The sequence below is a fragment of the Mobula birostris genome, chromosome 7, assembly GCF_030028105.1.
Source record: "Mobula birostris isolate sMobBir1 chromosome 7, sMobBir1.hap1, whole genome shotgun sequence".
In the NCBI taxonomy this organism is placed as follows: domain Eukaryota; kingdom Metazoa; phylum Chordata; class Chondrichthyes; order Myliobatiformes; family Myliobatidae; genus Mobula; species Mobula birostris.
Window position 1 is genome coordinate 3,982,131 of NC_092376.1, and position 12,960 is coordinate 3,995,090.

Sequence of the window (12,960 nt, forward strand, 5' to 3'; positions counted from 1 at the left end):
TAATTAGGTTGAGTTTATCCATATAATTTGTACTGAATTACTAGACCATCATCATTATGTACCATGTGGTATGACATAGACAATCGTGGTCTTTGACCATGATCATTCTCGGCAAGTTTTTCTGCAGAAGTGGTTAGTCATTGCTTTCTTCTGGGCTATATCTTTACAAGAATGGTTGACCCCAGCCATTATCAATACTCTTCAGAGATTGTCTGCCTCGCGTCAGTGGTCACATAACCAGGATTTGCGATATGCACCAGCTGCTCATATGACCATCCACCACCTTCTCTCATGGGTTCATGTGACCCTGATCGGGGGGCTAAGCAGGTGCTACACCTTGCCCAAGGGTGACCTGCAGGATAGCAGAGGGAAGGAGCGCCTCACACCTCCTTTGGTAGAGATGCATTTCCACCCTGCCACCCATGATAAGAACAGAAATAGGCCACTCAACCCATTGAGTCTGCTCAGCCATTCCATCATGGTTGATTTATACCCTCTCAATACGGTTTTCCTGCCTTCTCCCTGTAACCTTTGACATCCTTACTAATCAAGAACCTATCAACCTCCACTTTAAATAACCCAATGACTTAGCCTGCACAGGTATCTGTGGCAGTAAATTTCACAGATTTGCCACCCTCTGGCTAAAGAAATTCCTCTTCACCTGTATTTTAAAGGGATACCCTCCTGTCCTAGGCACTACCAGGGATAAACTACCACCATGAACTTCCTGCATTAGTTTTGTTCCCCAGATTAATGGCTTTGAAAATATACTCTGGCTGTTGTGGGGAGATACTGTGTCTGCAGTGGGATATTTTGAATTGAAAATAACATAATTTTTTTTAAGGAGAAATTCAGAGAACTTTGGGTGACCTTGAACATGGATCACAGGAAGCTGACATACTGGAAGACGAACTATTCAGCAAGGGAAACGATATTGCAAAGGGATTGCTGTACAGAGGACATAGAACACAGAACAGTAGAGTACAATACAGGCCCTTCAGCCCACAATGTTGTGCCTACCTTTTAGCCTGTGGAACAAAATCAATCTATCCCTTCCCACCTGCATAACTCTTGCTTTCATACATGTGCCTATCTAAGAATCACTTAAATGTCCCCATATTTTTGCCTCTGCCACCACATCTAGCAGGGCATCTCACACAGCCACCACTCTGTAAATAACTTACCTCTGACATCCTCCCCATAGTTTGCTACAATCGCCTTAAAATCATGCCCTCTGGTATTAGTCATTTCTGCCATGGGAAAAGTTTCTGGCTGTCCACTCTATCTACACCTCTAATCTTCTTATCAAGTCACCTCGTATTCTCTAGGAAGAGGTACAGTCGATGTTTCGGGCCAAGACCCTTCGTCAGGACTAACTGAAAGAAGAGATAGAAAGAAATTTGAAAGTGGGAGGGGGAGGGGGAGATCCAAAATGATAGGAGAAGACAGGAGGGAGAGGGATGGAGCCAAGAGCTGGACAGGTGATTGGCAAAAGGGATAAGAGGCTGGAGAAGGGAGAGGGTCATGGGACGGGAGGCCTAGGGAGAAAGAAAGGGGAGGGGAGCACCAGAGGATGGGCAAGGAGTTATAGTGAGAGGGACAGAAGGAGAAAAAAAAGATAGATAGATAAATAAATAAATAAATAAATAAATCAGGAATGGGGTACAAAGGGGAGGTGGGACATTAACAGAAGTTAGAGAATTCAATGTTCATGCCATCAGGTTGGAGGCTACCCAGACGGAATATAAGGTGTTGTTCCTCCAACCTGAGTGTGGCTTCATCTTTACAGTAGAGGAGGCCGTGGATAGAGATATCAGAATGGGAATGGGACGTGAAATTAAAATGTGTGGCCACTGGGAGATCCTGCTTTCTCTGGCGGACAGAGCGTAGGTGTTCAGCGAAACGATCTCCCAGTCTGCGTCGGGTCTCGCCAATATATAGAAGGCCGCATCGGGAGTACCAGACACAGTATATCACCCCAGCCGACTCACAGGTGAAGTGTCGCCTCACCTGGAAGGACTGTTTGGGACCCTGAATGGCGGTGAGGGAGGAAGTGTAAGGGCATGTGTGGCACTTGTTCCGCTTACAAGGATAAATGCTGGGAGGGAGATTAGTGGGAAGGGATGGAGGGAACGAATGGACAAGGGAGTCGCGTAGGGAGCGATCCCTGCGGAAAGCAGAAAGAGGGGCCCCATTCAGGGCCCCAGACAGTCCTTCCAGGTGAGGCGACACTTCTCCTGTGAGTAGGCTGGGGTGATATACTGCGTCCGGTGCTCCCGATGTGGCCTTCTATATATTGGCGAGACCTGACGCAGGCTGGGAGATCGTTTCGCTGAACACCTACGCTCTGTCCGCCAGAGAAAGCAGGATCTCCCAGTGGCCACACATTTTAATTCCACATCCCATTCCCATTCTGATATGTCTATCCACGGCCTCCTCTACTGTAAAGATGAAGCCACACTCAGGTTGGAGGAATAACACCTTATATTCCGTCTGGGTAGCCTCCAACCTGATGGCATGAACATTGACTTCTCAAACTTCCGATAATGCCCACCTCCCCCTCGTACCCAATCCCTTATTTATTTATTTATTATTATTTTTTTCTCTCTCTCTTTTTTCTCCCTCTGTCCCTCTCACTATAACTCTTTGCCCATCCTCTGGGTTTCTCCCCCTCCCCCTTTCTTTCTCCCTAGGCCTCCCATCCCGTGACCCTCTCCCTTCTCCAGCCTCTTATCCCTTTTGCCAATCAACTTTCCAGCTCTTAGCTCCATCCCTCTGCCTCCTGTCTTCTCCTATCATTTTGGATCTCCCCCTCCCCCTCCCTTTCCCACTTGCAAATCTCTTTCTATCTCTTCTTTCAGTTAGTCCTGACAAAGGGTCTTGGCCCGAAATGTCGACTGTACCTCTTCCTATAGATGCTGCCTGGCCTGCTGCATTCCACCAGCATTTTTTATGTGTGTTGCTTGAATTTCCAGCTCCTGCAGATTTCCTCGTGTTCAACTCTTATTCTCCTTCACTCCAAAGAGAAAAGCCCCAGCTTGTTCAACCTATCTGCATAAGACCTGCTCAGCAATCCAGGCAGCATCAGGGTAAATCTCCTTTTTACACCATCTTCCCCACAGTCCTCATCGATAAGCAACAGAACCTGGGCCTCTGTGCCTCCCTCTGCAACTGGATCCTCAACTTCCTAACCAGAAGATCACAATCTGTGCAGATTGGTGATAATATCTCCTCCTCAGTGACAATCACCACAGGTGCACCTCAGGGGTGTGTGCTTAGCCTACTGCTCTACTCCCTCTATACCTATAACTATGTGGTGTGTGGCTAGGTATAGCTCAAATGCCATCCATTATTGATAGAATGGAGATGGAGATGTGGCTGATTGTGGACTTCAGGAAAGGTAAGTCGGGGGAACAAGAACCAATCCTCATAGAGGGATCAGAAGTGGAGAGAATGAGTAATTTCAAGTTACAAGGTGTCAAGATCTCTGAGGATCTAACCTGGTCCCAACGTATCGATGCAGCTATAAAGAAGGCAAGACAGCGGCTGTATTTCATTAGGAGTTTGAAGAGATTTTGTTTGTCACCTAGAACACTCAAAATCCTCTATAAATGTACTGTGGAGAGCATTCTAACAGGCTGCATCACTGTCTGGTATGGGGGGGGGGTGCGGGGAGCTTCTGTACTGGACCAAAAGAAGCTACAGAAAACTGCCAAATTAGTCAGCTCTATAGGAGCAGTGCCTCAGAAAGGTGACATCAGGACCCCATCACCCAGGACATTCCCTCTTCTCAGTGTTACTGTCAGGAAGGAGGTACAAAAGCCTGAAGGCACACACTCAGCAATTCAGGAACGGTTTCTTCCCCACTGCCATCTGATTCCTTAATGGTCATTGAACCCTTGGATACTACCTCACTTTTTTATACTATTTCTGTTTCACGGTAATTTTAATCTATTTTATGTAACGTTCCGTTATTTTGGCTCGTGTATGTCTAGGGGAAATCCCGCCCAGCACCTGCTTCAGCAGTCCCCTCAGGGTCAATCGTCGCCCGAATCAATCACAAACATCAATCATCAGCCAGCACACCCAGTAAATTTTAACACATACACTTTATAGATATTACTAATTCTAGGGCATTAATATACATGTGATACAGAGAGGAAAGTAATGAAAAAAAAAGGCGCCAACACTTATTCAAAGTCCAAGTTCTTCGCGCGCTACCGTTGGAGCTCAAGTTCGACGTCAGACGACCACCCGAATTCCGTCGACCCACGGCTCGGGACCACCCGAAGTGATCGACCGGAGCCTCTCCGCACGTCCGCCGTCCTCCTCGTCTCTCCTCCGGACTCCCCGCCAAAACTCAGTCCACAGTCATATCATACAGCATGGCATCCGAAAACAAAACGATACATAACCACCCATTGGCTAATAGCACCCTCTTATCACCCTCTAAACCACAATAAACTGCTAGCGCAAACTCTCTGCAGCGTTAAAACACAACAAAGCCGCATTCCACAGATTAACATAACAAAAATCGCCATTTTAAATGTAACAAAAAAAAGACCCCGTACACTCTCCCCCCACCTAAAAAAAGTCATGCCCTCATGACGTTAACAGAATTCACTAGTACTCCTTGTAAAACACAAAACCCAACCCAGGTGCATAAAGCAGTGACATAACTTTGCAGGGCAGTAGAGATTACACCCTGCTCTCCCGGCGCTATATAAGTGAGTCTTTCCGGGGGATGCCTACTCCTCTGAGGCCTCAGGACTTCCTCTGTGGACTCTCCCTGTTCAGACACCCCAGGTGACCCCTCGAGCCGATCTGTCGGACCTTCCCCTTCACCGGGATCCCTCTGCCCCGGTGAGCCCTCTGGCTCGGGTTCTGCCTCCACCCTCTCCTCCCCCAATGCCGGCTGTAATACAGGCGGCTCTGCAACACCCTCCCTCGGTCCCCCTGACTCAGTGATGGAAGGGCCAAGAGTCTCTTCTCCTGGCACCGGGGAATCAGCGAACGGAAGCAGGTACCACACGTCCGAATCATCATCTTCCGATGACGTATCCCTTCTCGAGGTGAGGACCGGCCCCGTTTTCTTCGCAGCGGCCTCTTCCCGCGCCCCGCGCCCTCGCAGAGTCCTCGTACTAGGAGTAAACTCCCATTCGGACTCTAGGTCCATCTTCACCTCTCGACCCAGAGGCAACAGGTGGTTCCGATGGAGTACCTTGACAGGCCCCTGCCCGCCCTCAGGTCTCACCCGGTAAACCGGGAGATTCGGCATCTGACTCTCCACCACATATGGGGTGGCTGCCCAACGGTCCGCCAACTTGTGCTTACCCTGTAGTCCTAAATTCCGGATGAGGACTCGGTCTCCCGGCAATAGCTGGACGAACTTTACCTTCTGATCATACCTCCTTTTATTCCGCTGGTTCTGCTTGGTGGCTGCCGCCTCAGCCAACTCGTACGCCCTTTTCAACTCTCTCCTCATATCGGACACGTACTTCAGACATGGCTTCGAAGGTATTTCCCCCGCTTCAGTCCCAAAACACAGATCAATGGGCAACCTCGCTTCCCGTCCGAACATCAGATAGTAGGGCGAGTACCCCGTAGCATCATTGCGAGTACAATTGTAACAATGAACCAAATGGGCGATGTGCTGACTCCACTTACTCTTCCGTCCAATCTCCAAGGTGCCGAGCATGTCCAGCAGGGTCCGGTTAAACCTCTCGGGCTGAGGATCACCCTGAGGGTGATAGGGGGTGGTTCTGGACTTTTCAACCCCAAGCATATCCAGCAATTCATGGATAAGCCTGCTCTCGAAGTCCCGTCCCTGATCACTGTGGATCCGCCGGGGAAGGCCATAATGAACAAAGTACTTCTCCCATAACACCTTCGCCACTGTAGTCGCTTTCTGATCCTTAGTAGGAAAAGCCTGCGCATATCTAGTGTAGTGATCCGTGAGGACCAAAACATTCGCGGTATTGCTGGTGTCCGGCTCAATAGACAGGAAATCCATACACACCAGGTCCATGGGTCCTGCACTCTGCAAGTGGGATAACGGAGCCGCCTGCGCAGGCAAGGTCTTCCTCCTGACGCAACGGCTACAGGTCTTACAGTATTCTTCCACCTCCCCCCTCATCCGGGGCCAGTAAAACCGGTCCTTGACTAATCCATAGGTCTTCTCTACCCCTAAGTGCCCGGAATCATCATGTAGAGCCTGAAGCACAGCCTTTCGATACTTCTCGGGCATGACCAGCTGCCAGCGCCGGGGGTGGTCCGGAGGCGAAGTGACTCGGTACAGGACGTGGTTCTTCAGCTTCAACCGGGGCCACTCCTTCAGTAGTAGAGGAACGGAGGCATGTTTCGCCTTCTCCACCTGCCCCATATCACCCTGGCTAACCGCGTACCAGATAGTGCCAAGGCTTGGGTCATCACGCTGAGCCGCCTGTACTTCCTGGTGACTCAACTCCGGCAGCTGCCGGTTCCTCAGAGCAGTCACATTACAGTAACCAGTGGGCAGCGCGTCACCGTCAGCCCCCAGTTGATCTACTGCCCGATCCGTTCCCATCTGTGCTCCTACTTCCCCGTCGCTCCCAACTTGACACATAGCCTTTACTCCCTGGGCAGGGACACTCTTCCACTCCTCGGCCGTGCCCGACTCGTCGTGCGCCCGACGAGACAGGGCATCTGCATCGATGTTCCGACTCCCCGGGCGGTACTTCAGGCTGAACTCATAGGCAGACAAGGCTGCTACCCACCGGTGCCCAGTAGCGTCCAGCTTCGCCGAAGTCAGGATATAAGTGAGGGGGTTGTTATCAGTTCTCACTTCAAACTGGGCCCCGTATAGGTAGTCACTCAACTTGTCTACCACCGCCCATTTCAATGCCAAGAACTCCAGCTTGTGAGTGGGATAGTTTCTCTCAGATGGCGACAAGCTCCGACTGACAAACGCCACTGGCCTCAATCCGTTTCCCTGTTCCTGGTACAGAACAGCCCCAAGACCCTCGTGACTGGCATCAGTGTGTAGAACATACGGCTTCCGGGGATCAGCAAAAGCCAACACTGGGGCCTGTGTCAGCGCCCTTTTTAGAGATTGGAACGCCTCCTCACATTGAGCATCCCACCTCACTCCAAAAGGCTCTCCCGGGTTCAAGTATCCTCCTACCTCCGACCCTCGGTCTCCCTTCCTCCTCCTCCCCCCCATAGGTGGATAGCCACACAACAGCTGGTTCAATGGATGACTCATTTTCGCATATCCTTTCACGAATCGCCGGTAATATCCGCAAAACCCCAAAAACGAGCGTAAGGCGCTCACCTTCTGAGGTCTCGGCCAGGTGGTGACTGCGGCTATCTTATCCGGATCCGTGGCCACTCCATTTCGCGAGATTATGTGCCCAACATAACTGACTGACGTCTTACAGAACTGGCATTTATCCAGGGAAAGTTTTAACCCTTCCTCTTTCAGCCGACTCAGCACCTTCAGCAGCCGCTCCTCATGTTCCTCCAACGTAGATCCGAACACTATCAGGTCGTCCAGGTACACCAATACCTCCAGCAGGTTCATGTCCCCCACTGTCCGCTCCATGAGCCGCTGAAAGGTGGCTGGGGCCCCCGAGATACCTTGGGGCATTCGTTCGAACTGGAAAAACCCCAGGGGACAGATAAAGGCTGTCTTCTCCTTATCAGTCTCGCTCATCGGAATCTGGTAATACCCACTCCGCAAATCCAATACACTGAACCACTGTGCACCACTTAGACAGGCCAATGCATCTTCCACCCTCGGGACCGTATATTGGTCGGGAACAGTGCGGCGGTTCAGGGTCCTATAGTCCACGCACATGCGTACCTTCCCATTTTTCTTCCTTGCCACCACTATGGGGGACGCATATGGGCTTCGGGCCTCCGCAATAATCCCGGCATCTTTCAACTGCCGCAAGTGCTGCCGCACATCCTCCACATCTGCTGGGGCCAACCGCCGCGACCTCTCCCTAAACGGGGTGTCATTTGTTACCCGAATGGTGTGCCGAGTGCTCTTGGAAAACCCTACATCAAACTCGCCCTGAGAAAAGACATCCCCTAACTTCAGCATCTTCTCCACCAGCCTGCTCTTATACGCCGGCGGTACAGGGGAGTTTTCAAAATTAAAGGCCTCCTCGGTCAGCCGCCCCCCGTCTCCCAATAGTTCTCTTCCAGTGGGCTTCACAGGAGCGCTGGACATCACCGTCACCGGGAACAAGTGCGCGAGGGGCATCCCGCGCTTAAAGGTGATCTCCCTCTCCGTTATGTTCCGTATCATCACCCCCATCCGCCGTGCCTGTACAGCTGAGGGCCTCTGCAATTCAGGTCTCACCAGCGCCCCAGCCGGGAACCAGAACTCCCTTTCCAGGTCGTCGGGGGCGTCTACTAGCAGGGCCTCTCCCGGCGGCAATCCGGGGAATCTGGGGGTTCCCATCACTAATGCCGCCTCCCCTGGCTGTATCACCTTAGGCCTCGCCTGAGTGCACCACACCGTCCCTCGTTTGCACTCCGGGTCCAGCCCCTGGGGGTCACTCACTCCTTCGTACACTCCTCGGAACACGGGGTGTACCGAGAGGGTCTCCAAAAAGTTCTCCCCCCCCTTCTTCTTACAGGCTCCCAAGAGCCGTCGCACCAGAGGGGAGTTAGTCCCCACCAACAGGGCAGCACCACCGGTCTCCACCGGATCCGGACAAACCAACACCAGCGTCTCAAAGGCTTCCGATACTCCCACATCTCCCTCTGAAAATTCCACTCTCACTGACAAGTATCCATCGTACGGGTAATCACCATCACTTATGCCCCAAATCTCCAATGCGTTAAACGGAGTTACTGCCAAATGCTTCAGATATTGGTTGTAGAACGACCGGTACAGTAAGGTAACCTGCGACCCGGTGTCAAGGATGGCTTTCGCAAAGATCCCCTCTATCCGTAGGGACACGCTGGAACGGGGTCCCACCAGCCCATCAGGAATTTGGGCTTGTTTGTTCCGGGGTTCCATAGGGGTTTTCTGGGAACGTGTTCCTCCCGAGACTCCAGTCCGTTCCCTCACTGAGCCTCTCTTAAGTTTCCCGACACCTCTCCCTTCTTGGTGGCCTGGGGGCCCTCCCCCCTCGGCGCATTTCGTCTCTCACAATCCTTCCGTAAGTGGCCAGCTTCCCCACAGTGGTAGCACGCCCCCGGCCACTCACATTCCCGGCGGAAATGCCCCTCTCTCCCACAGTTATAGCACCCACTACTCGCCGCCTCTCTCCTCCCGATACGGGCCCCCGAGGACCCCTTGGATTTCTCTGGTCTCATCCCGGCTACCACCTCCTGAACCGCTGAAGACCGTCCCTGAGGGTCCGAGCCCCCTGGTCGGCCCAAAGCACACTCCTCGGCCCGTACCTCTCGGATCAGCCGTCCGAATGATGGAGGGGAGCTCTGCTTAAATGACTGCCGTACACTCCAAGCCACCCTGTCATCCTCCCGGGAACCGCTACATATCTGGCTCATCCTTAACTCCGCCACATCGTCCTCCCTCACTATACCTCGTCGCAGCAACCCCGTAAGCTTTCCTTCCAGCCTGAAAGCATAGTCGGAGAGCTTTTCCCCTCTTCTCTGCCCCATCCGTTGAAACTCTGCTAAATGCCGCCAGGGATCCCCTGACAGTCCAAACACTTCCTCCAAAGCGTCTAAACACTCCGATAGGGAAGCCAAGGGGCGTGCCGCTCTCAGATCGCGGACCACCCGGGCTGCCCCGCCCCTTAAGCTTTCCACCAATCGCTGTCTCTTTTCCTCATCCGAAACTGGCCACACCTCTAACAATTGGGATGTATCTTCAACCCAGGTCTCATAGTCATCCTCCCCTTCCGGGGTGGGCTTGGCTCCCGAGAAAATTCTCAGCTTCGGGCGGTGCACCTCAACCCTTCTCGCCAGGGAGATAATGGCAGCCGTTAACTCGGCAGTCTCCTCAAGCCCATGGGGGCGAGGCCTGGCCAAACCTTCCCACTCCGCACCTCTACCTCTTGCTACGGGCACCCGGCCGGGGGCCTCAACTAGCTCCTCCGGCACCTCCTCACTTGCGTCCTCGGGGAGGGTATGGAGACCCCACGGCCCCGCCTCCCCCTGGACATGGACTGTCGCTGGTAATTCTAAAGCCATGACGTCGGCACTCGCCCGCACCAACATCCAGCAAGCCTCCAGTTCTTTCCCACCCCTTCTAGCTACAAGTTCTACCTGCCCGATACCTTTAATCAAACTCAACCCTCGCACCAGTACCTCTGCCGGAATGCGATAATCGACCCCGCTTACCACACACGCATGATTCACCGGTACCTCCTCCATTTCACACCAACTTACAATCTTATCTCGCTCCATCTTCACACCACTTACCGCAACCACAAGTACAACTTTCCCGAAAAAAAAATCCAAATCCCTGACGGTAGCCCCCACTTGTAACGTTCCGTTATTTTGGCTCGTGTATGTCTAGGGGAAATCCCGCCCAGCACCTGCTTCAACACTCCCCTCAGGGTCAATCGTCGCCCGAATCAATCACAAACATCAATCATCAGCCAGCACACCCAGTAAATTTTAACACATACACTTTATAGATATTACTAATTCTAGGGCATTAATATACATGTGATACAGAGAGGAAAGTAATGAAAAAAAAAGGCGCCAACACTTATTCAAAGTCCAAGTTCTTCGCGCGCTACCGTTGGAGCTCAAGTTCGACGTCAGACGACCACCCGAATTCCGTCGACCCACGGCTCGGGACCACCCGAAGTGATCGACCGGAGCCTCTCCGCACGTCCGCCGTCCTCCTCGTCTCTCCTCCCGACTCCCCGCCAAAACTCAGTCCACAGTCATATCATACAGCATGGCATCCGAAAACAAAACGATACATAACCACCCATTGGCTAATAGCACCCTCTTATCACCCTCTAAACCACAATAAACTGCTAGCGCAAACTCTCTGCAGCGTTAAAACACAACAAAGCCGCATTCCACAGATTAACATAACAAAAATCGCCATTTTAAATGTAACAAAAAAAAGACCCCGTACATTTATATATTTACTGCAATTGATTTACTTATTTATTTATTTTTCTATATTATCATGTATTGCATTGTACTGCTGCTGCTAAGTTAACAAATTCCACAACATATGCTGGTGATGATAAACCTGATTCTACACCCTCCCTGAAGCCTCACTATAATGAGGTGACCAGAACTGAACACAATTTTCCACGTGTGGTCTAACCAGGGTTTTATAGAGTTGCAATATTACCTCTCGGCTCTTGAACTCAGTCACTCCCCCCACCCCCCCCAGGTAATGAAGGCCAGCACACCATGCACCTTCTTTACCCCTTATCAACTTGCTCAGTAACTTTGAAGGATCTATCGACATGGACCCCAAGATCCCTCTGTTCCTCCACACTGCTGAGAATCCTGCCATTTACCCTGTATTCCGCCTTCAAATTCCACCTTCCAAAGTGAATCACTTCACACTTTGAACTCCAAATACCGGATATAGTAAGAAAGCCTGGCTGTAGTTACATCAGCACTTTTGTGATACCACATCTAAAGTGAATATAGAACAGTACAGCACAGGAACAGGCCAATGGGACCACAATGTTGTGACAAACCAACTAAATTATTAATCAGATAGCCAACTAAACTAATCCCTTCTGCCTACACAATGTCCAGGTCCTTCCAATTTCATCACCTTCAGAATCAGAATCAGGTTTATTATCACTGGCATGTGACGTGAAACTTGTTAATTTAGCAGCAGCAGTTCTATGCAATATATAATCTAGCAGAGAGTTAAAAAAATAACAATAATAAATAAAATAAAACATCACAATAAATGAACAAGTAAATCAATTACATATATTGAATAGATTATTTTAAAAAGTGCAAAAACAGAAATACTGTATATTAAAAAAGTGAGGTAGTGTCCAAAGCTTCAAAGTCCATTCAGGAATTGTATGGCAGAGGGGAAGAAGCTGTTCTTGAATCGCTGAGTGTGTGCCTTCAGGCTTCTGTATCTCTGACCTGATGGTAACAGTGAGAAAAGGGCATGCCCTGGGTGCTGGACGTCTTTAATAATGGACGCTGCCTTTCTGAGACACCACTCTCTAAAGGTGTCCTGGGTACTTTGTAGGCTAGTGCCCAAGATGGAGCTGACTAGATTTACAGCCTTCTGCGGCTTCTTTTGGTCCTGTGCAGTAGCCCCTCCATACCAGACAGTGATGCAGCCTGTCAGAATGCTCTCCACAGTACAACTATAGAAGTTTTTGAGTGTACTGTATTTGTTCTATACCAAGTCTCTTCAAACTCCTAATGAACTATAGTCGCTGTCTTGCCTTCTTTATGACTACATCAATGTGTTGGGACCTGGTTAGGTCCTCAGAGATCTTGACAACCAGGAACTTGAAGCTGCTCACTCTCTCCACTTCTGATCCCTCTCTGACGATTGGTATACGTTCCTTCGTCTTACCCTTCCTGAAGTCCACAATCAGCTCTTTCGTCTTATTGACGTTGAGTGCCAGATTGTTGCCTGTCTAAACATTTCTTAAAAGTCTCTAATGTTTCTGCCCCCAACCCAGGCAGCACATTCCAGACACCCACCACTCTGTGTAAAAACACTTGCCCCTCACATTTCCTTTGAAATTGCCCTCTCTCACTTTAAACGCATGCCCTCTGGTAGTAGACCGTTCAATCACTGGAAAAAAATACAGTCTGCCTACTCTATCTAAGCCTTTCATGGTCTTAGAAACCTCAGCCTCCGCCACTCCAGAGAAGTCAAGCTAAGTGCTGTGTAGCATTTTGTTCTCTTCACCTAAGGTAGAACATACTTGCTTAAGATATTGATCCATTCCTGATTCCTGACTACAGCTCAAGTAGAGGAATTATGTACATTGTTAACAAGTATGGTGAGTTGAAATAATGCCCCCAAGATGT

At 50.5% G+C, this 12,960-nt stretch overlaps 1 protein-coding gene across 1 annotated transcript in view; it reads right to left on the bottom strand.

The window, feature by feature from the left end:
• The window catches only part of xrra1 (X-ray radiation resistance associated 1), a 107,316-nt gene that overhangs the window by 78,301 nt on the left and 16,055 nt on the right, over positions 1–12,960 (bottom strand). The gene's annotated exons all lie outside the window — the stretch shown is intronic.